Raw genomic sequence first — 24553 nt, 5'->3', positions numbered from 1 at the left:
AGAAGTGAAAGATAAAGGAGAAAAGGAAACATATACCCATCTGAATACAGAGTTCCAAAGAATAGCTAGGAGAGATAAGAAAGCATTGCTCAGCAATCAGTGAAAAGAAATAGAGGAAAACAATAGAATGGGAAAGACTAGAGATCTCTTCAAGAAAATCAGAGATACCGAGGGAATAGTTCATGCAAAGATAAGCACAATAAAGGATAGAAATGGTATGGACCTAAGGGAACCAGAAGATATTAAGAAGAGGTGGCAAGAATACACAGAAGAACTATACAAAAAAGATCTTCATGACCCAGATAACCATGATGGTGTGATCACTCACCTAGAGCCAGACATCCTGGAGTGCAAAGTCAAGTGGGCCCTAGGAAGCATCACTAGTGTTTGTCCCTACTTTCTTTAATTTAAGTGATGGAATTCCAGCTGAGCTATTTCAAATCCTGAAAGATGATGCTGTGAAAGTGCTACACTCAATATGCCAGCAAATTTGGAAAACTCAGCAGTGGCCACAAGACTGGAAAAGGTCAGTTTTCATTCCAATCCCAAAGAAAGTCATTGCCAAAGAATGTTCAAACTACCATACAATTGCACTCATCTCACATGCTAGGAAAGTAATGCTCAAAATTCTCCAAGCCAGGCTTCTACAGTATGTGACCTGAGAACTTCCAGATGTTCAAACTGGATTTAGAAAAGGCAGAGGAACCAGAGATCAAATTGCCAACATCCGCTGGATCATAGAAAAAGCAAAAGAGTTCCAGAAAAACATCTACTTCTGCTTTATTGAGTACACCAAAGTCTTTGACTGTGTAGATCACAACAATTGGTGGAAAATTCTTAAAGAGATGGGAATACCAGACCACCTTACCTGCCTCCTACAAAACCTGTATGCAGGTCAAGAAGCAACAGTTAGAACCAGACATTTAACATCAGACTGGTTCCAAATTGGGAAAGGAGTACATCAAGGCTGTATATTGTCACCCTGCTTATTTAACTTATATGCAGATTACATCATGCAAAATGATGGGCTGGATGAAGCACAAGCTGGAATCAAGATTACCAGGAGAAATATCAATAACCTCGGGATATGCAGATGACACCACCCTTATGGTAGAAAGCAAAGAGGAACTAAGGAGGCTCTTCATGAAAATGAAAGAGGAGAGTGAAAAACCTGGCTTAAAACTCAGCATTCAAAAAACTAAGATCATGGCATCCAGTCCCATCACTTCATGGCAAATAGATGGGGAAACAGTGGAAATGGTGACAGACTTTATTTTCTTGGGCTCCAAAATCACTGTAAATGGTGACTGCAGTCATGAAATTAAAACACACTTGCTCCTTGGAAGAAGAGCTATGGCCAACCTAGACAACATATTAAAAAGCAGAGACGTTACTTTGCTGACAAAGGTCTGTGTAGTCAAACCTATGCTTTTTCCAGTGGTCATGTATGGATGTGAGAGTTGGACCATAAAGAAAGCTGAGCACCAAAGAACTGATGCTTTGAACTGCGGTGTTGGAGAAGACTCTTGAGAGTCCCCTGAACTGCAAGGAGATCCAACCATTCAATCCTAAAGGAAATCAACCCTGAAGATTCACTTGAACGACTGATTCTGAAGCTGAAGCCCCAATACTTTGGTCACCTAATGCAAAAAACTGGCTCATTGGAAAAGACCCTGATACTGGGAGGGATTAAAGGCAAGAGAAGGAAGGGACAACAGAAGATGACTGGGTGGATGCCATCACTGACTCGAAGGACATAAGTTTAAACAAGCTCCAGGAGTTGGTGATGAACAAGGAAGCCTGGCGTGCTGCAGCCCATAGGGTCACAAAGAGTCGGACATGATTGAGCAACTGAACTGAACTGAGTAAAAGAGACAGGCAATAAACAAATACACAAGAAAAAATGTATGGTAGTGGTTAGTGCTATTTTGAAGATAAAATAGGATAATATAATACTTTGTAGTTTAATTACTAAGTATGGCCAACTCTTTAGGGACCCCATAGACTGTAGCCGGCCAGGCTCCTTTGTCAATGGGATTTCCCAGGCAAGAATACTGGAGTGAGTTGCCATTTCCTTCTCCAGGGCATTTTCCAACACAGGAATCGAACCCGTGTCTCCTGCATCTCCTGCATTGGCAGGCAGATTCTTTACCACTGAGCCACGAGGGAAGCCCAATCAATATAATACTAGACTATTTTCATTTGCTTTAATCAAAAAAGATTCTCTGAGAAGTTGACTTTTGGGTTGAAACCAGAATAAAAATGATGACATCCTGGGAAGACCTTGGTTAGGGGAAGAACAGTCTGGACACAGAGAACTCCTAAATGCAAAGGTCCTCAGGTGGAAGAGAACTTGAAGTTCGCCAGACACAGCAAAAGCAGGGTGGGGGAGAGGAAGAGAGGTGTAAGATGAGCGCAGACAGGCAGGCAGAGGCCAGATTTCATAAGGTCCTGAGGACTTTGTTGGAAAGCTTCATTTGATATAACTATCATGGGCAGCTATTAAAGGTTTTTAATAAAGTGGGATTCGTGACCAGTTGTTTTTTTTTTTTAAGGTGCCTAGCTGTTGTGAGAGGAGTGGATTTTGGAAGGCAAAAATGAACACAAGGGAACAGCTTACGAGATGACGGCAGGAGCCCAGGTAAGAGATAATGGAGGCTTTTACTGGGTGGTACTTAGAGAGGAAGCACAGAAACAGAAATTTCAGAGAAATGTTATGGAGCTAGAATGACAGGATTTGCTGATGGATTCAATGTGGGAAATGAGGGAGTCAAGAACACTGCTACAATCTGGGGCCAGCTCAAACACATGGAACCCATTTGCTCCTGTGGCATCAGAGATTGAGATGTTTCAGTCAAACGGTGCCAGATGCATAACCAATTGCCCTGTAGAGGTGAAATACACCAGAGGAGACTGGTATATTTTATGAGTTATCATTAGAGAAATCATCACAGTTCTGATTTTCTCCTACAGAGCAATTTTGCTCCTTGGAGAGCCTCTCTGAGCTTGCCCGCCTAAGAGTCTTATTCTTAACTTACACAAAAAGAGTGCATTTCTTCATTTTGATCTGGTAGCCAGGAGGCACGTGAAATAGAGAGTGGGCCAGGGATCCTGTGCTTTGTTAAAATGAAGGGAAAATCAGCACCAGGAACATTAGCCGTGGCAGTACACAGGACTGCTCAACGGTGTATGAAAAGAAAAACCAGTCATCTGAATTGAATTTTCAGCTGGAGCCTAAGAAGCCAAATTTAATCATCCACCTAAAATTATCACACAAGTCAGTACTTCCTCCCCTCTCCTTGCAAAGGGGGACCGATGCTTTATTTTTCAGTCAAGCAGGTGGCCTTGAGGCAGCTTACCAGCTGGTTGAAATCTAAATACTTTCACCAAGACAAAAGCCAGTAGCATGATTGATTATCTTCTCATTGTAGAAGAGAGCCTCTCCAGCCAACCAGCGTGCAGAACTGCTATCAGATTATCACTGAACAAAACTAGACTCGGAGCTGATAAACAAAGCTGCCCAAACCACACACCCTGATTGGCTGAGGCTTCATCTACCAGCTCAATTCCATTTAAAGCATTGATTTCTAACAAGGTTCCGTTAGTTTCTTAGTTGTTAAGCCCTGGCTTTCTTTTTTCAGGCCCTGAATAGGTATCTACACTCCCGGTCAATCATTTCAATATATCTGCCTCAGAGTTGGAATTGGTCTGGCCCCCAGAGGGAACGCTCTTCCTCTAAACCTCTCAGAAGTATACACTTGCAAGCAGCAGACGGATTCCTCCCAGACTCCCTACTATGTCTTCTGGGAGTGAAAAAAACACCTTGTGTACATCCCATTTAATTGGAAGCCCACAATTAAGATTCTATCTGACTATGGTGTGTTCGCCTGCCTCCCAAGCTCCTAGAGAACAGGATGTGCGATGGCTGATCCAGGGCATCACCCCTGGGTTCTTTGTACCAAGAACCACCAGCTAAGGGTAGGGTGAGGCCAAACTACCTCAGGGAGGTGGCACTCCCAAATCTCTGTGGGTCTCCTGCCTCTGTGCTGAAATTCTCCCGGATGTCTTCACTATCTTCTGATCTCAAGCCCAGCAGGAATAGGAAAATTGAGACTAACAGAGACTCTTATCATAATGCTCAGTTGAACAAAGGTTTCAAATACCACTTGCTCCTTGAGACTTACCAAGCCTATCAGTACCTCAAATTCCTTATTGGTAAGATGAAAAGGGAAGTCACAAAATAAAACACTAGACAGAGGCGGTGTAAGAAAGAAATTAACCTTCTCCTGAATGGAAATTCCATTCAAGGGTCAGAATAACTCCTTCTGACACCTTGTAATATAACCGCATCCCTTATTCCTAAGAAAATCGGAGGATGTCCTTGACTCTTCCAGCAAGCCTCTTTTTTTTTCCTTTGTGATTGCTGGTGTTACGGTTTGTAATGCTTGCCACTAGCCTTGGTATTTACACCTAAGGAAAAAAGCTCGTGTAGACAGAAGTTGTCATAGAGGCAAAAGAAGCCAAGTGCCCATTCCCCTAAAACCTCCTTCCACAAGCTCAGGGTGAAAACCAAGGTCTTGCAGCAGCACATAAATCTTTCCCCTCCCAGCTCAAGCAGGTCATTTTCCTCCTCAAAGCCAAACATCAGACTTGTCAAAAATGTTTCCTTATTGATCAGCCAGAGACAGAATATTGATGTTAGAGAGATATTTGCTGAACTAGGCCTCTGCTTTCTGGGAAAAGCTGAAACTGTAATGGTGCCCCTGACCGTGAGGATTGTAACCGAGGCTCTGTCATGGTGGAGGCTGCACTGAGATACAGGCACGACCCCCAGTGCAGACATATAAGGCTGATGATTAAAGGCAAGAATACCAGCCATCAGGCAACTGACAGGGGCGGAGGGCAGAAAGCCACGTGTGAGCTTGGCGCCCCTCCCCCAACCCGGTTCGTGTTGCGGTGAAAGCACAGGCAAACCAGAGCTGCTTTCCTTCTATGCTTTTAGAGAGAAGCACAGAAGCATCTTGAGAGAGATTTAATAGCAGCGGCAGGAGAGACAGGCTATTTTCCAGGAATCGGAGAAGCCTCGGCTCCATCCGGAGGGTCCCTGCAGAGCTCTCTCCCCTCTCCCCCCTCCCCCCAACTCTCCCGGATCCAGGCTTCTCCCCAGTCCGGCAGCAACGGTGGGCATCTTTAAGGTGTCTCCTCCCTTGGGGTGATCCAGGCTCAGTTAGGGGTCTGTTTACAGGAAACGGAAGGTAGAGAACAGACGGTCTGTGGTTCTTTTCCACATTAATAATATTCTTTATATTCGGTGGCTTTTTTATTATAAAGAGATAAATAAATGAGGAAGGAGTGAGGCAGAGAGGGAGAGAGAGAAGGAAGGGAGGGAGCAAGGAGGATTTTTTTCTTTTTCTTTTGTATTGGAGTATAGCCGATTAACAATATTGTGATAGTTTCAGGTGGACAGCGAAGGGCCTCAGCCATACATATTCTTAGATCCATTCTACCCCAAATTCCCTTCCCATCCAGGCTGCCACGTAACACTGAGCAGAGTTCCCTGTGCCATACAGTAGATTCTTGGTTACCCACTTTAAATATAGCAGTGTGCACATGTGTGCGTGCTCAGCCGCTTCAGTCGTGTCCGACTTTTTGTGACCCTATGGACTGTAGCCCACCAGGCTCCTCTGTCCATGGGATTCTCCAGGCAGGAATACTGGAGTGGGCTGTCATGCCCTCCTCCAGGGAATCTTCCCAACCCAGGGTTCAAACCCACAACTCTTACATCTCCTGCCTTGGCAGGTGGGTTCTTTACAACTACCACAACCTAGGGAGCCTAGCAGTGTGTACATGCCATCTTAAACTCCTTATCTGTCCCAGGAAGGGAGATTTTGAAAGAGGTTAGAGGGCACTTTTTTATTATTTATTTATTTATTTAGCTGTGTGGGGTCTTGGTTGCCACGTTGGGAGCTTTAGTTGAAGCATGTGGGATCTAGTTCCCCAGCCAGGGATTGAACCTGGGGCCCCTGCATTTGGAGCATGGAGTCTTAACCACTAGACCACCAGGGAAGTCCCAGCAGACACTTTCTAAACCAAAAGAAGTGACAGTGAGTATGCTGATACATCATCAAGCACAGCCCCCATGGGCACCAAGTGAAAGAGTGAGGGTCCTCATCACAGAGGGGTCACACAGCAGCAGCAGGGGTGGGGAGGATTACCTCCAGAATTGCCTGAGCAGCTTTCCCGAAATACAATTCTCCTCCTCCCCCTAGAGATTCTAAGGGTGATCTAACGGCTCACAATTCAGAGAATTGTCCAAGATGTGTTAAGTGAAAAAGACACGATGCAGAAGAGTCTGAGTAGTAAGACCCCGTTTTTGAAAATAACACAGACATAATTGCATGTCTTATTTGCCTGTGTTATTATGTGCCTAGAATAACATGGAAGAACATATGACTAATGGAAACATCTCTAAGGGATGGTGTTGTGAGGGGCTTTCACTCTTAAATTATCCATATGGGGTATTTCAAATGTATTAATCAGCATGTGTTCCTCCCTCTAACTAGACTCACAAAAGCCTATGCTGGTACACTGGCATGAGTGGCACTTGATAGAACAAGAAAAATGAGGCAAGTGATTGATTTCAGGCAGGAAGATTCTGGCATATGCTAACAGAACAAAAGTTTAAGGCTAAGCAAGACAGGATGAAAAGGCTCCACAGGCCAAGCAGAAGATGCAAGACACCACCAGGGATTCAGAGGGTGACGAGGAGAGGCTGCAAGCCCCACCTGAAAAGGTCGGCTGACTGAATTTCTCTTGGCTTCTGAAAGCAGCACCCTGACTGCCCCCGCCTGTCAGGGTGCAGGCGGCTGACAGTGGCGGAGCTCTCTTCTCCTTGCCCCACAGTGAGGTCCACCCATGGCTGAGGTTGGCATGTCACTTACAGATGTCCACCTCAAAGTGACACTGATCTACACCCCAAGTCCCCCCAGCACCGCCCCACATCTGCCTCCCCACCCACCTCCTGAGGAAACTCCTGGCATCTATTCCAATGACACGTCTCCAAGCCACTGCCTGGCCCCAGATCATGCAAGATGTGAGCCTGGAGGCTGGTTACAACACAAGAGGGGAGGCCTGCTCTGGACAAGGATGGAACTAGATGGAGCAAGTGTGAACTCAGGCAGCCAAGATGGCAATGGAAATCCACCGCCCCTGTTCTGCGAGCCTTTCATAGCATCTCCATTTTACACCACATGCAGGGACTCCCTCTATGATGAGAAACGGGTTTTGAAAGAATCCAGTGTGACTCAACATTCACTTTGCTCAAACCTGAACTCAAATTTAGCTCAAGACATTCTTCCCATCAGCTTTCTATAGGGCAATTAAATGTCAATTAGTGCTCTGAAGACACCTTTCCCCCTCCGCAGGTAAACAAGCCAGTGTGCACATACACACACACCACACACACATACCACATACACATCACACACAAATCACACTACATACCACATACACACACAACCCACATGCCACACACACCACATACATAACACACACACAGAGTTGTGCTCAATCTCTCAATCGTGTCTGACTCTTTGTGACCCCGTGACTGTAACCCACCAGACTCCTCTGTCCATAGGATTTTCCAGGCAAGAATACTGGAGTGGGGTTGCCATTTCCTTCTCCAGGGCATCCTCCCAACCAAGGGATCGAACCAGCTTCTCCTGCTTGGCAGGCAGATTCTCTACCACTAAGCCACCTGGGCGGAGAACACACACACACACACACACACACACACACACACCACATATCTCTCTCTCTCACACACATACACACACACCTCATGTAGTCCCTCTCCCTTCCATTTGCACAACCAGGCTGCAATATTATGCCTGGAATACGCACCCTTCCACCCCTCTCATTGCCTTAGTTATTAAATGTTGACTGAAATTCTCCTGGCTTCTGAAAACAGCAGCACTGTTTGACAGTCACTTGACGTGCTCTTGTTTGCCCTCACCCCATGTGAATCGGGCAACAGAGTTGAGGGCAATTAGTATTCACCCCACAGTCACAGCCCACGACTCACCATTGCCCACTGCCTCTGATACAAGATTGGAAATTAACTGCCCCCTACCAAAGATTATCACTCACTAATAATCCGGGGCTTTAAACATTGTTTCCAGAATGTACACTTTCATACTGGAAAGGGCTTTTTACTATTTCCTGGTAGTGGCTGTAACAAGAGTCCATCAGTCTCCATAGACTGGCAGATAATGATGATGGTAACAAGTAACATCTGCATAGAATTTTATAGTTGACAGAGATCTCTTCACACTTGATTTTCACTTGTTGCTGTTCACTCAGTTGGGTCCAACTCTTTGTGACCCCATGGACTGCAGCATGCCAGGCTTCTCTGTCCTTCACTGTCTCCCAGAATTTGCTCAAACTCATGTCCATTGAGTGGATGATGCCATCCAACCATGACATCCTCTATCACCCCCTTCTCCTCCTGCCTTCAATCCTTCCCAGCCTTAGGGTCTTTTCCAGTGAGTCAGCTCTTCACATCAGGTGGCCAAAGTATTGGAGCTGCAGCTTCAGAATCAGTCCTAAATGCTAAAGGTTTTCACTTACAGAATCTCATTCAGTCCCTGAGAAATGAGATAGTAGAATAAGACCCCTTCTGCCTCCATTTCAACTGAGATGCCAAAAATAAAAATAAAAAAGGTACCTGAAATGAAGATGCTTGGGACAGACCTCTCTCAGCAAATTCACAGAGATGTCCCCAGCACCTCTTCTACAACTCCTGACCCCTGGTTACTATAAGGATGTGAAGAGGGTAGAGAGGAGCAAGAGTTTTGTAACAGACTGAGATGAGAGTATCTACACAGCCTATCTTCTGAGATAGCCACACTGCTGCAAATCCTGTGCCCCTCCACCAAACCCCTGTGGAATAGGGGAGGTGCTGCCCCAGAGCAGTAGGTGGCTCCGGGGACCAGCAGAAAAGCCTTCCCTCTGTCCTTGCCTTCTGACCGGAATAAGTAACTCAGAAGAAAGAGTGGCTTAAGTACCATCTGCCCTGCATTCAGCTTGCTTCCTGAACGTGACAGCCATCGGAAGGTCAGAAGGTCGAATGGGAAGTGAGCTCCGCGGGAGGAAGAACCAGTAGCCAGCTCCGCCCCCTCCCCGCTGAGTCTCTGGCGGGAGGAGGAGCCAGGAGCCAGCTCTGCCCCTCCCCCGTGGGGGGGGGCGTCTCCGTCTCCGGCGGGAGGAAGAACCAGTAGCCAGCTCCGCCCCCTCCCCGCTGGGTCTCTGGCGGGAGGAGGAGCCAGGAGCCAGATCCGCCCCTCCCCCATGGGGGGGGCGGTGTCTCCGGCGGGAGGAGGAGCCAGGAACCAGATCCGCCCCCTTCCCGCTGGGTCTCTGGCGTCAGCAGCTGGGGAGGAGGAAGGAGTACTGGTTTTGTTGTGTTCGCATCCCAGCTTCCAGGGCTCAGCTGTTGGGAGGCACATGGTACGTCCCCCAGGCTTGCCTTGCAGTTCCACATCACTGAATGGGTATGGATGCAGCCCAAGGAGACAGAACTGTTCCTTATTTGAAGGACAGGACCGTGATTTACCTTATCTTGGAAGGGAAAGATAAAGCCTCTTTGGAGAAGAAGAGCAGGGAAGAGAAGGGGATGGAAGGGTGGGCAGGGAGGTAAGAAGTCTTCTGGAGTATCAGAGAGAAACCCAGAGCCTAGAACATACCCATCTGCTTCCTTATATTGTTCAACTTCTTTTAAATGTTTTTGTTTTTGCATGTGGCATGCAGGGTCTTAGTTCCTGGACCAAGGATGGAACCTATTCCCCTTGGGGTGGAAGTGACGTCTTAATCACTGGACCCCACCAGGGAAGTCCTGTATTGTTCTATTTCTGAAAATGAAGTTTGACCACAAAACACATTAGTGGGAGAAGAAACACTTCTCTCACTTCATTAAGAGTTTCCACTTTCTTTCTCTCAGAGTCAAAATGAACATGTGCCGTGGATATCCCCTTCCTAAGTGAACGACGCAAAGAAATAGAGGAAAACACTAGAATGGGAAAGACTAGAGATCTCTTCAAGAAAATTAGAGGTACCAAGGGACCATTTCATGCAAAGATAGATGGGCACAATAAAGAACAGAAACAATATAGACCTGACAGAAGCAGAAGATATTAAGAAGAGGTGGCAAGAACACACAGAAGAACTGTACAAAAAAGATCTTCATGTCCCAGTAACCACAATGGTGTGATCACTCACCTAGAGCTGGCTGGAATGTGAAGTCAGGTGGGCCTTAGGAAGCATCACTACAAACAAAGCTAGTGGAAGAATGGAATGGCTAGATGGAATTCCAGTTGAGCTATGTCAAATCCTAAACGCTGATGCTGTGAAAGTGCTGCACTCATTATGTCAGCATATTTGGAAAACTCAGCAGTGGCCACAGGACTGGAAAAGGTCAGTTTTCATTCCAATCCCAAAGAAAGACAATGCAAAAGAATGTTCAAACTACCGCACAATTGCACTCATTTCACATGCCAGCAAAGTACTGCTCAAAATTTTCCAAGCCAGGCTTCAACAGTACATGAACTGAGAACTTCCAGATGTTCAAGCTGGATTTAGAAAAGGCAGAGCAACCTGAGATCAAATTGCCACCATCTGTGGGATCATAGAAAAAGCAAAAGAATTCCAGAAAAACATCTGCTTCATTGACTACACCAAAGACTTTGACTGTGTGGATCACAACAAAATGTGGGAAATTTTAGAGATGGGAATACCAGACCACCTTACCTGCTTCCTGCAAAACCTGTAGGCAGGTAAAAAAGCAACGGTTAAAACCAGACATGGAACAATGGACTGGTTCTAAATTGGGAAAGGAGTACGTCAAGGCTGTATATTGTCACCCTGCTTATTTAACTTACATGCAGAGTACATCATGAGAAATGCCAGGCTGGAGCAAGCACAAGCTGGAATCAAAATTGCCAGGAGAAATATCAATAACCTCAGATATGCAGATGACACCACCCTTATGGCAGAAAGCAAAGAGGAACTAAAGAGCCTCTTCATGAAAATGAAAGAGGAGAGTGAAAAAACTAGCTTAAAACTCAACATTCAAAAAAGAAGATCATGTCATCCAGTCCCATCACTTCATGGCAAACAGATGAGGAAACAATGGAAACAGTGACAGACTTTATTTTCTTGGGCTCCAAAATCACTGTAAATGGTGACTGCAGCCATGAAATTAAAAGACGCTTCCTCTTTAGAAGAAAAGCTATGGCCAACCTAGACAACACATTAAAAAGCAGAAACGTTACTTTGCTAACAAAGGTCTGTGTAGTCCAAGCTATGCTTTTTCCAGGAGTCGTGTATGGATGTGAGAGTTGTACCATAGAGAAAGCTGAGTGCCAAATAATTGATGCTTTTGAACTTTGGTGTTGGAGAAGACTCTTGAGAGTCCCCTGAACTGCAAGGAGATCAAACCAGTCAATCCTGAAAGAAATCAATCTTAAAGGAAATCAACCCTGAATATTCATTGGAAGGACTGGTGCTGAAGCTGAAGCTCCAATACTTTGGCCACCTGATGCTAAGAGCCAACACATTGGAAAAGACCCTGATGCTGGGAAAGATTGAAGGCAGGAGGAGAAAGGGATGACAGAGGATGAGATAGTTGGATGGCATCACTGACTCAATGGGCATGAGTTTGAGCAAGCTCCAGGAGTTGGTGATGGACAGGGAGGCCTGGCCTGCTGCAGTCTGTGGGGTCACAAAGAGTCGCACACAACTGAGTGACTGAACATCAACAACAACATGTGGGCCTGCACTAAATATGGGATGGCTAATTTAGCATCATGGAAACCAGGAAGACACCATCAAACTCTGGAAAAGGAAAATATTGACTGAGAAAATACCTCTTATTTATGATACATAGTGAAAAAAAACAAATCTGTTAAAAAATAATTGTTCCGGTGCTTGCTTTGGCAGCACATATACTAAAATTGCAACAATATAGAGAAGCTTAATGCGGTCCCTACACAAGAATGACACACAAATTCGTGAAGCATTGGTCCATATTTTTAGACAATAAGCTCCTACTGTGTAGCACAGGGAACCATACCCAATACCCTGTAATAAACCACAAGAAAACCACATGGAAAAGAACATGAAGAAGAATATACATGTATAACTGAAACGCTTTGCTGTACGTAGAAACGGATACAACACTGTAAATCAACTATACTTCAATAAAAATAATAGCTGTGCTTACATTGAATTTTGAGAACCTTGGTTGATTTCTCTGAAAAGCAGCAGACTGTCCCCATTTTTGTCATGAAGATTCAATGATTTTTATCCTTCTTTTTCCAACCATAAGCTCACAAGGTCTCTCGGTAAGTTTCTGACTCTGCAGAGGTTGGTCCAGAAGCAGATTTTGGAATGTGACACGCACCAAATATAGGACTTAACGTGTTCTCTCCTTGCCGGGCCCTGAGCCAGATCTCTGCGCTCTTCTTTAAGAGAGCAAGTAGACTGAGATGCCAGGTGCGAGGCCCGCGAGAAGGAGAGAGATACAAGACCACCTGCCCTAGTCCAGATCCAAGAACTCAGTCTAGAGAATTAACTGGGAGTCTGTGACAGGTAGAAATTTCAAAGGAATTGCAACACAACACCAAAGTTAGTCTGAAGTGTGTGGGTTTTTTGGTTTCGGTTTTGATTTTTTCCCTAATCTCACATTGTGCACGTGATAAATAATCAACACATAAAGACTCGACCAATAAGGTACCAAAAAGTGCATCGTAACCAGGAAATTTCAGCCCTTTGTGTTGTGTGTGGCACTGCCTCCAGAAAGGACCAATATTAAGAATCAACTGAGACGTCAGTGAATATACACTGCTATGTTTTCAGATGGATTCTGCTGTTGATTCTCTCGTTTGGCATTTTTTAAAGTTCTGTCATTCCTCTTCCCCAGGCAACATGGAAGGCTCTAGGATGGGAAGAGTCAAGGCAAAAAAGAAATGGATTTCTATCCCACCAGTATTTTATTCTTAAACTCACTCTCAGGTAAATACTTTTTAAATGAAAGAAACTAGTCTCTGATTTTCCCTTAACTTCCCTTCCAAAAATGAAGGAGATTTTCTGTAAACTTGCCTCTTTAACCTGCAGATTCTGTCTCAGTGGATCAATGAGAAAACGGTTTTGACAAGTCAAATGTTCATTTTTTAGGGGAAAAATAACCTTCCCTATCCAGGCTGCCAAGACTATGGCTTACGTGTTCTCAGTCCCTCAAGCTATCAGTCGGCATCTCGCCACAGACATTGCCCAGCTGTCTTGGTCAGCACACATTAAAGGCTTAGTTTTGCAGGCTTCCTAAGAAAGAGATTTAACATTAGCACATGTTAGATGTTAAGGAACATCCTTCTCCACTGAAAGAGAAATTTTATTTCTCAGGGAGAAAAAAATACAGCATGTAGTCACTAGGATGCATTATGAACCTGTTATTGCGTGTGGGATTTATGATCAAGGTCTCTCTCTTCTACAAGGATTCTTCAGCTAAGGGCGAAATTACAGATTTAAGGGCCTACCCGAAAATGTTCCACGGACCTTTAGCGCCATCTAGTGGCTGTAGCCTGTCAGGTCTAGCAAATGTTTTCCTCCTGGAATTTGAGGCGCATGAGAGGCTCTGGCAGTGAAGGTTCAGACTCTAAACAGGCTTGGCAGAGGGCAGAGTTGGCCGACAGGGGAACTGTTGTGCCTCAGTACCCTGTGCTGTGGCATTTCCCCATAGATTCCGGAAAGGGAGCTGCACCCGGATCTTAACGGCAATTCGAAAGGAGCCATTTTCAAAGCAACCTGGAAAGGGCTTTTGCTCTCTGCTTAGTCACCTGCTTGAAGCACCCCATCTGGAACGTACAGGGTGTGTGTGTGGCGGGGAGGGCGCAGCACGGAAATGCTCGGGGCTTGTGCTGAGCTCTGCAGTGCCAACTGGCATCAGGAAGGGACATATGCAAAAATCACACCCCGCGTGGCCTCTAAATTTAGATAAGCTGTCAACATCCTGCACTGGGGGGACCTTCTTTCTCCACGCTCTGGTTTAAAGGCTTAAAAACAGAAGCCAAGCTTAGCCCGTTGGAAAGCACAGGCGGTTCACGGTGCTGTCCAGAAGGATGGCGACTAGCCACTTCTTGATGGAAGGTGAGCGAGATCCCACCAGCCTCGCAGAGGCAGCGACTTGGGTTCGGTGCCCTCGCCCTCCTCAACCCTGCACCTGCCAGCAGATACCAGTCAGAGGCGTGGGAGAGGTCCTTCGAGCTTTTTCTTCTGCCCCCTCCACCCCTCAGGAGCCAGGAAACGGGAAACCCAGATACTATTGCATCCAGCAAGTCTGCATTCCCGGTGGGGAGAGGGTGACTGGAGACAGGGAAAAGGCATCATAAACCCCAAGGGGCTGAGCATGGCCACGACACAAAACTGAAGCGACCCATCTGCCTTACTAATGTTCTCAAGAGCTAACCGGCGGCTGGCAATGGATCTCAAGGCGATGTCAATCATTTCTACCCACGTCCACCCTGGAATGGAACCATCTCCACTCGCCTCCAGATCAGCAATCCAGCCATCGTTGCTCTATTTTTTTCCCCTGCCCTATTTATCCTTATTGCCCTATTTTTTAAATCATTTTTACCTGCCAGTAGGGAATTTAAAATGTGGGTAGGACAGAAATACGCTTTCTGGATTCCCTTGTCTATTTAATCCCTGAGCAGAACGTGTGCCTCACCATCAAAAAGATATCGGTGTCCTCATTAGCCCCCTTCCTGCAAAGTGGAGCTATAAATAGTATCTGCCCCATTGGGTTATTGTGGGAATTAAGTGTGTTCCTGCACGCACAACACTTGCCACAGTGTCTAGGCTCCAGATCAACTCCAGCTATCCTCACTACATTCCAGCAAGTCAAATGAGCAAGGCCTGGGAGCCAGAAGACATGACTTGCTCTTCAAAAATTCTTTTTGTGTGTTTCGTGACTCTGTTTGTTCTCAGGAAATGCGAGAGTCTTCTTTCAAAGACCTCAAGCTCCTTAAAGAAGAGATGGCATTAACAGGTTCTCCATGGGATTCTGCAGCCTCTATATTCCATCCACACCTCCGGAGACAAAGAGAATTTGAATGGGAAGATGTGGACCCTCACTGCCAGCAGGCGCCTGGGGGCACCTCCTTGATGATCATACTAAAAGGCCTTGGGGACTCTTCAGAGAAGAGGGCCCCACCATCAGCAGCTGTGATCACCTGTCGTGGAATTTCTGAAAACCCTTAGGAAGCATTATAGATGCATGCTTCAGCTTCCAGGGCAGACTTGGAATTTTAATTCAACGAAAACTATCTGAACAGTCCACTCAGGAGAAAGATTGACATACTGCGGGTGGGAAAACACTAGTTCATTATTCATCCTTCCTGAGAAGACAAGTAATTTCAACCTGACGAGACAAAAATGAGGAGAGACAGACAGAGCGAGCCGGGGAGACCAAGGGAAAGAAAGGCAGGTGGATGGACAGGCCGAGGGTTGGAGGGATATACACGTACAGATATGGAATGATAGGCTTTCCCGGTGGCTCAGTCAGTAAAGAATCTGCCTGCAGTGCAGGAGACTGGATTCGACCCCTGGGTCAGGAAGATCCCCTGGTGGGGGGCATGGCAACCCACTCCAGGATTCTGGCCTGGAGAATCCCATGGACAGAGGAGCCTGGCGGGCTACAGTCCATGGGGTCACACAGAGTCAGACACGACTGAGCGACTTCACTTTCACTTCATCTGTGGAATGACAGACACACATGTACACACATACACACGCAGACCCGCAGGCCACTGAAGGAGGCGGAATGGGAGACTCACTGAAACAGCCTCACCCAAGAAATGTAATGGCATCCCAGATTCCAGGCTGTACATTGCTCCTTCGAAAGCTCATTGAGAAGTTCGGTCATGATCCTATCCTTATCCCAGTGCTCTTGGGAAACCTTGCCATTACCGCTTACAATTGCCGCACCTGCTCATTCACTCTTGGGAAAATATCAAGCTCTCTTTTCCTTTTGTGGAACAGAGGCTACCGTGAAGGCACTTTTCTTTTTCTGAGACTTTTTTTCAGATGGGTTTTTTTTTTTTTTCCTTCTTCTGCTACAATTCCAAAGATTTTCTTTGAGCCCACAATGGAAAGCACAAAGAGGCATTCAGCTCAGCCTGCAAGATTGCTAGAAAACCCTTCACATCCCTCGAAAATTAGAGAGGCAGCCGCACTCATCAGCGAGGGTGTATAAATTTGGAAGGAGTTATTTTATAGAATCAGACCATTTGAGAACCAGGAAAAGCATTAGTCCACCCTCCTCGTCTCGAAGATGAGGGGACAGAGGACGAATTTGGGATATAATCTTTGACTACTCACTGCCTCGTTTTTTCTCATCTGCAGAGCGGAAGAATGAGAGCGTGGTGGCTAAATTAACAGCAAGTTGATATTCAGGGCTGTGCTTCTATTAAAGAACCAGTTGTCTCTTTTGAAAGCCTGAACCCAGGCTGCCTTCTCCATGCCCCTGAACAGAAGCAAATCTTTCCCCGTGCAGCCCCAGCCCAGGCCTCCTTCACCCCAAGAAGTAAATGCAGGGAGATGTCCTGGCCAGTCCCAGGCCACCTGGTGGTTACAATTCTGTGTTATTTACTCCAAGATCACATGAAACACACACCTGTGGTGGGAAATATTTAATGCAGATGTTGGGAAGCAGCTTTGCCAAAACTGTCAGAAAAGCACATGTGAGGAAATTACCTCCTGGTCCCTCGGTGGGAATAACGTCTTTTATAGTCTCCGTATTTTGAAGTATTTTCTTTTTTAAAGATGCAATTGTCAAAGACCGCTCCTTTGAGAGCAAGAGGAAGGAAGGAGCAGAGAGAGAAAAAAACAGAGGACTTAACACAAGAGAGGGGCCCCCACCCACAAGAACCTGAGTTGGGAGATCTGGACCCTTCCATCTGCTCCCTGGGGAGCTGTGAACCAGAGGCCCAGCTGGGGAGGACAGGAGCTTGGTGTGAGGAGAAACTCCAGGGAACCTTTGGAAGGAGGGAGGGGATGTAAAGCTGTGGTCCCCAAACTTTTTGGCACCAGGGACCAGTTTCATGGAAGACAAGTTTTCCAGGGACCTTGGGGTTGGGGGTAGTTTGGGGGATGATTCAAGCACATTACATTTATTGTGCATTTTGTTTCTATGATTATTACATCAGCTCCACCTCAGAGCATCACGCGCTAGATCCCAGAGGCTGAGGACCCCTGACATAAATGATGTAGATTCCCGCAAAGCAAGCGAGGCTCTCCCAGTGGGGCCTGGCTGGATCCGAGGGGGAGGGTCTATGGGCTTAAAGTGGCAGAAAAGGATTCTGACATTCAACCAACGTCAAATCAGCCTTGAGGACTGGGCAGTGATGAGCAACTAGCAAGCACAGCAGAGCAGAGAAAGCAGGCCGCAGAAGAGAGGAGGCCTTCCGGGGCCGGGGTCTTCCCAGAGGGCTAAATGAGGAAATGTTGAAGGGGCTGTAAGTGCCAGTGGAGGACGGGCCAGACCTCTCTAGAGGAGAAGGGCAAGCGAGGGTTATTTGGACCACAGTCTGCAAGATTGGCACAGGAAGGCGGAGGGAGCTGGAAATCGGTAAGGAAAGATGGGCTGCAAGGAGTGTGTGCTCCACTCTCCACTCTCCAAAGAGAGGTGTCTCATAGATGAATCAAGGTCTTCAATATTAATGGGGCCTCAGGGGCTACAGCATGGAGCTTTCAGCGGGGCAGTAAATAGGGTTATTTCTTTTTGGAATCCTTCACATCTTAGAGGGAAGACAGCCTGCGGGTGTTCCCTCCCGAGAGCTACCCCCACCCTAGGAATGACCCAGGAGCTGGGGAGGGGAGTGCACAGATCACTGTCTCTAGCCTGGGAAAGTGAGTCCATTTTACTCGAGCTGACCAGCAGCTACTCTGGGGCTCGGGGTATAAACCAAATAGCAAGGGAGAGTATCCTCTGCCTGACTCTGTGCATATGATTTCAGGGGTGACAAGGGAGTGGACGTCATGAGAGGAACACACAGCCCAAGAGCCATCCCAGGGCTAGCCTAAGAGTCCCCACCTAGAAAGGTGAGGGAGGAGGGTTAGGAGGACCAGCCAGCCCATCCATCTGAGCAGGCCAGGCAGCCTCCAGCCTAATCCGACCTGGGGAGCTAAATCTGGTCACATAAAGTGAGAAGGATACCCAAGCACACCCCAGAGGGACTTCCCACACAGTTTAGGAGAGGCAACATGGAATTACGAATTGTGACTCATGGCCATGTGAATATATAAGATGCCTGGAATCTTTGCTACATCTCTGTGTGTTTCTTTTCCCTTGGCGAGCATCCTAGGGGCCCTTGGACCAGATGCCCCACCAGCCTCAAGAAGTAGGAAAGCTAGAGGAAAAACCCCCACTCTGCAACCTAGACTGAGAAATAGAAAAGTCCCTAAGGAAAAGCAGATGACAGCTCAGAAGAGGAGCTGCAGGGTCAGGCTGGACCTCCGGAGCGTGCATGGCTCAGTAACTGGAAGCCAGTCGTGGGGCTTGAGGAGGGACCTAAGGGGCAAGAACTTAGCCCTGAACTGTGAGTGAGGAGCCTTGAGTGCTGGTCTCAGCTCTGTGAGCAGATCTTCTCACCCCTCTAAGTCTAGTGTGATCAGGAAAGTAGGAACTGGCTCCTTTACTAAGAACTTGCCAGAGCAGAGACGCACCAAGTGGGGAGGGGGTGGTCTGCCAAAAATAAAACTGACCCAGTTTTATTATTGCTGTCACACAAAGGCAATTGGAAGCAATGTCTGTGCAAAAAAAAAAAAAAAATGCCCCTCCTTGGCAGGATATTTTATCACAGAATCACACACACACACACACATCTGTCTGTAGGCTACGAGGCCCAAGAGTCCTTAGTTGGCAGGAAGTCCATGGAAGAGCTTTCAAGGGCCACTCTAACTACAAATGATCGGCGCTATACTAACAGTGAAACACTGGATTGCTGGAAAACTTGGGAGGTGGTACAGTAGACCAGAGAATGGCCCCAAAGATATCAGGACCTAATGCCTAAAACTCTGTATATGTCACCTTTGATTCTGCGTGTGCACGCTCAGTTGTGTCTGACTCTTTTGTGACCCCATGGGCTGTAGCCCGCCAGGCTCCTCTATCCATGGGATTTTCCAGGCAAGAATACTAGAGTGGGTTGCCGTTTCCTTCTCCAGGGGACCTTCCCCACCCAGTGATCAAACCCACGTCTCTTGCATCTCTGACACTGGCAGGCAGATTCTTTACCACTTTGCCACCTGGGAAGCCCAAATGTTAGCTTACTTGGCAAAAACTTTGCAGATATGATTAAGCTAAGGATCTGAAGGTGGGTGATTATCTCAGATTCTCTGAGTGGGCCCTGAATTCCATCAGAGGGTCTTCCTAAGAGACAGGCAAAGGGAGGTCTGACATAGAGAAAGCAGGTCACTTGGCTGCTTTGAGCAGTCATCAGAAATTAGAGACAGGTAGCAAATGCCCACTCAGAGCCTCCGGTGGGGGGGGGGGGGGGCGGGAACCGGTCGCTGCTGACACCTTGATCTCAGCCCAGGAAACTGAATGCAGACCTCTGACCTCTGGACTAGTGAGAGAATACATTTCTGTTGTTTTTAAGCCATCAGGTTTGCGGTCATTTTTTACAGCAACCGTGGCAGACTAACACAGGCAGTGAGGGGTCGGTAACTGCAATGGTGGAGACCATCTTCCAGAGGAATCACAGTCCCTGCAGAAAGGACTCCCCCGGCTCCCTCGCTCGCTTCAATCTGTACCATCTTCCGGGACCCCAACATCCCAAGTCATCAGAGGGTAGCAGGATGTACCAGAGATGAACCCAAAGTCAGAAAAACAGCTTCGATGGCTCCACTGCCCTGCCAGTTTGTTTTGCATAGTCGCTCAGCCATGTCCAGCTCTTTGCGACCCCAGGGACTATAGCCCACCAGCCTCCTCTCTCCATAGGATTTCCCAGTCAAGAACACTGGAGTGGGTTTGCCATTTCCTTCTACAGGGGATCGTCCCAAACCAGGGACTGAACCCATGTCTCCTGCATTGCAGGCAGATTCTTTACTGCTGAGCCACCAGGGCCAGTTAGCCTCTGGCAAATCCTGACCCAAAGAAGGCTGTGCATCCACCATTGCTGCTGTTGCCTCTGGGACACTGTATGAACTTGCCACCAGACCAGAGTTCCTGCAGCTTACAGCCCCAAACACCCCTACTGCAGTGACATCCTGGGCAATTGCTGGAAAGCGTCCTAGGCTGGCCAAGCCTCTCGCCCTCAGTCTGGACCGTCTCTCTGGTAAACATCCTTTGTGTGCCGTTTGGATTGCAGATCATTTATCCAGTACATGAAGCATTTCATTAGTGTCCTACTTTCTCACTCACACATCACAGAAAGTAAAATCCCTGCCTAAGGGAAGAGAGAACAGAGTCACAGTCCAAATAAAAAAGTCATGTCTTAAGCCCCAATGGGCAGAAGTAAAACAATAGGCTCACCTGGGCTTAATGTCCCCCTCGAAAGAAGGCAACTTCAAAAGCAATCAAATGCCGTAAGAATCAAGGATGCAGGCCAGTTGATAAGCTTAGTGAAGACGTGGACTGGGCTGCCACTTAACCCAGTTGTGCCTCACGTTTTCAGGAGGTGTTATGCTAGAAAAAGTGCTATCGGTAACGCATTTTTCTGAACCAAAACACGCCTAAATACAGGGGAGGAAGAGCTGCTAGCTAAAGAAATCTCCTTGCAAGTTCTTTCATGATGTGAATACTCCATTTTTAATTTACTTTTGATGAAAATCTGGATTCTTCTCATCATATTTGCTTAAGGAGAGGTGCAGATTTACAAGTACAAATTCAAGTGAGTTCTGCTCCAGTGCCAAGGTTAATTGCCATCCTTCCTTTGAGGAAAACTGGGATTCTAAGCCTCAACTGTGCCACTTCTGCAAGCATCATCTCTCCTGGCCCCAGAAGAGATTCCCTACCCATTTCCAGACCTCACTCACCGAGTCAGAAAATCACCAAAGGTCCCAGCATAAGATCCCACCTCCTGAACACAGGAGCAGGGGGAGCTTTTAGAGAGCAAACATAAAGCAATATTGATATTTGTAAACAAGAGGATAAACTCAAAATACAGTAATTCTATCATATAATTAGAGAAATAGAGAGGGAAAGAATTTCAGAGAAAAATAGAGCGAAGAGGAAAGGAGGGACAGCCAAAATAAAGCAAACAAGAGAGTTAAAAGAGGCAAGTTAAATATTAGGGGAAGAGAAGGGCAGCTCTGCAGAGAAAGGTAAGTGGGTTCCGAAATTTAGAAAATCGCCTTTATCACTGGGCCTGTGAATTAGAAAGTTCCCCCTGGACTCCTCACAACTTCCATTTGCACGGTTTTATAAATTTTCAAACAACCTTCCTTTTGATCCTCACAGCATAGTGATGAACACAAGCCGTTTAATACTGGGGCGAACAGAGGCTGCTTATTTCCTGCTCAGCATCCGTGCTGCAGTCACAAGGGTAGCGCCTGCCTTTAAAGCCCAGGCCCCCTGGTTCCCAGCACAGTATCTTTCCCCTTATTCTCCCGAAACTCAAGTGGGTGTACAAAGCACCCCAGAAGCCTCACATGCTCCTTTGAGTGTGGGCAGACTAAATAAATACCTTGAAATCACCCCCAACCTATTTGTACAAAATTATGCTCATACTCTGCCTTAGTGGGTGGGACTGCTGCAACAAAATACCACAGTCTGAGTGGCTTAAATAGCAAAGAGTTCTTACTCACACCCCTGCAGTCGGAGAGTCTGAAACCTAGGTGCCTCTGACTCGGGGTCAGATGAGAACTGGCTTTCCCATCTGAGATGCCGCCTCCTCCGTGTGAGCTCATGAGCTTTCTCCTCGGTCCGGTCCATGCCGGCTCCTGGCAAGAGCTCTCTGGCCAGTTCCTCTTGTTACAAGGGTGCTGATCCCCTCTTGGGACCCCACCCTCATGACCTTATTTAAACATGACCTTCCAAAGGCCCCATTTCCCAATATCAAGGGCTTTAGGGCTTCAACATATGAATGGGGAAGAGGAGTAGGGAAGACACAGACATTCAGTCTCTAATATAACCCAAGCCACAGAACCCAGGGTCCGTCAGAAGTTTCATTAGCAGTGAAGTTGTGCTGTGCTTAATCACTCAGTCATGTCCGACCCTTTGCAACCCTGTGGACTGAAGCCCACCAGACTGAATCCATGGGGATTCGCCAGGCAAGCATTCGGTAGCGGGTGGCCATGCCCTCCTCCAGGGGATCTTTCCAACCCAGGGATCAAACCCAGATCTCCCGCATTGCAGGCGGATTCTTCACTAGCTGAGCTACCAGGGAAGCCCTGTGATGAAGCTGCTGCTGCTGCTGCTGCTGCTGCTGCTGCTGCTGCTGCTGCTAAGTTGCTTCAGTCGTGTCTGACTCTGTGCGACCCCATAGAGGGCAGCCCACCAGGCTCCCCCGTCCCTGGGATTCTCCAGGCAAGAACACTGGAGTGGATTGCCATTTCCTTCTCCAATGCATGAAAGTGAAAAGTGAAAAGTGAAAGTGAAGTCACTCAGTGGTGTCCAACTCTTTGCGACCCCATGGACTGCAGCCCACCAGGCTCCTCTGTCCATGGGATTTTCCAGGCAAGAGTACTGGAGTGGGGTGCCATCGCCTTCTCTGGTAGTGAAGCTAGGTATTGGCGAAGACCACTGGCTGAGGTAACCTGGGGAGGGATGGAGAGCTTGTTGGGGGGGGGGCGGGCAGAAAGCAGAGAAGAGTAACCCTGGAGGGGCCCCCTCATACCCCAGCCTGCCCCCAGACAGAACTGCAAAGCATGGGGGTTTACCCTGGATCTTCCCATCTCTCTCCTTGGAAGCCTCCTATCCCCGGATAGCATTCCCTCTCCGTCCAGGAAGCCTACCCAGCCTGCCTGCCCCGTAGGTTTATTTTTTCCCTGCTATGGACTAAATGTTTGTGTCCTCTCAAATTTTGTGCATTGAAACCCGAGTCCCCAGTCTGATGGCTTGGAGATGGGGCCTTCAGGAGGTAGTTCGGTCTTGGAAGTGGAGTCCTCGTGTTGGTATCAATGCCCTTATAAGAAGAGACACTAGACAGCATTCTCTTCCCTCCCTCTCTCTCTCTTTCTTTCTCTCACAGTCTCTCCCCTGCCATGTGAGGAAAACAGTCCTCAACAGAACTGGGCCAATGTGGCACTGTGATCTTGGACTTCCCAGAACTTCTGCAGAACTGTGAGAAATACATTTGTTGTTTAAGCCAGTCAGGCTGTGAGAAATCACGTTTGTTGTTTAAGCCATTCAGACTATGGTATTCTTGTTACAGCAGCTGGAGCTGACTAAGACACTCCCCCAGCATAAAAGCAAATATCGTGCTGACCCAGCACGCAAGTCCGGATGCCACCACCCCCTCAACTCCCCCTCCCCGCCGCCGCCACACACACAGAGTGTTGTGCCAGTAAATGTTCATCAACTCACTTTCTAAAGCAGAAGAAACCCTGATCTGTAGGGTTTGCCATTTCAGCAGCATAAAAACTGCCATCAGGGCTCATTTCAAGAAACCAACATGAAGTCACTGACCAACTGGGGTGTTGCTGAAAGAGCTGGACGTCGGCACATCCAGCATCTTCACCCCACAGATATAACAGATGCAAAGAACCTCAAAGTGCAAACTGTTGTTAAATGTAGTAAAAATAATCAGCAAAGGGTGAGTACTGAGTTTGATCTTTGTTTCTAATAATAATTTATTGAGTCATGTTCCCATAATTTAATTCTTAATAATGACACTTGGGTTTAACAACCAGCTCACAGATTTCCAAGAAATTGAACAACTGGCTCTCTCTAGCTGTAGGGGTTGGCTGCAGCCAACAATTGCCCCACGCACCCCACAACACCACCCCCCAGCCCTCCTTGTGGTTTGCTAAGGTGACTGCCAATCGGTGGCATTTATTAATGTGAACAAAAGAGTAGCTACAAAGGCTGAATTTCAGGTAACCTGGAGGGTCTAGGAAGGATCTGTATCTTGGTCTCCTCTCAAAATCTTGTGTTTTCCAGTGGAGACTACCCCCACCAGCAGCCCCATGCGCTGTGACACTTGGTGGCTGCTGCCCCTGCACTCTGTGTCGGCTGGAACACACACCCACAAACTAGCGTGGCTCCCACACATAGGGATGAGGGTGAAAACCCAGTCAGCCACTCGTCTGGGCTGCACCACGCCAGAAGACTGGTATAGCTCCTCTGTTTTTCTCCTCTGAATTGACCGGGGACTCTGGTATTGTCTAGACAAGGCCATATTCTTCAAAACAGCCATGCACGCGGCACCGATCAAGTCCTTTCTGAAAAAGGCTCCTACAGCCCTGAGATTTGGGGCGGGGGGTGCAGCCAGCTGCCAGCTCTGCTCCAATGCCCTTGACTAGAGGTTTCGCTTCCTTGCTCTTCTCTCCAAGCACACAA

The 24553-nt window shown here is 47.3% G+C and overlaps 2 non-coding genes across 2 annotated transcripts; one reads left to right on the top strand and one right to left on the bottom strand.

Moving 5' to 3' along the window:
* Positions 1 to 5993: 5993 nt before the first annotated feature.
* Positions 5994 to 6066, bottom strand: TRNAL-CAA (transfer RNA leucine (anticodon CAA)). The gene has a single exon. It is a non-coding gene; the product is annotated as a tRNA-Leu (tRNA).
* Positions 6067 to 11978: 5912 nt separating this feature from the next.
* Positions 11979 to 12088, top strand: LOC138094220 (U6 spliceosomal RNA). The gene has a single exon (XR_011146248.1). It is a non-coding gene; the product is annotated as a U6 spliceosomal RNA (small nuclear RNA).
* Positions 12089 to 24553: the final 12465 nt, after the last annotated feature.

This window comes from Capricornis sumatraensis, chromosome 17, assembly GCF_032405125.1.
Source record: "Capricornis sumatraensis isolate serow.1 chromosome 17, serow.2, whole genome shotgun sequence".
Lineage (NCBI taxonomy): Eukaryota > Metazoa > Chordata > Mammalia > Artiodactyla > Bovidae > Capricornis > Capricornis sumatraensis.
This window is presented reverse-complemented; position numbering and strand designations above follow the sequence as displayed.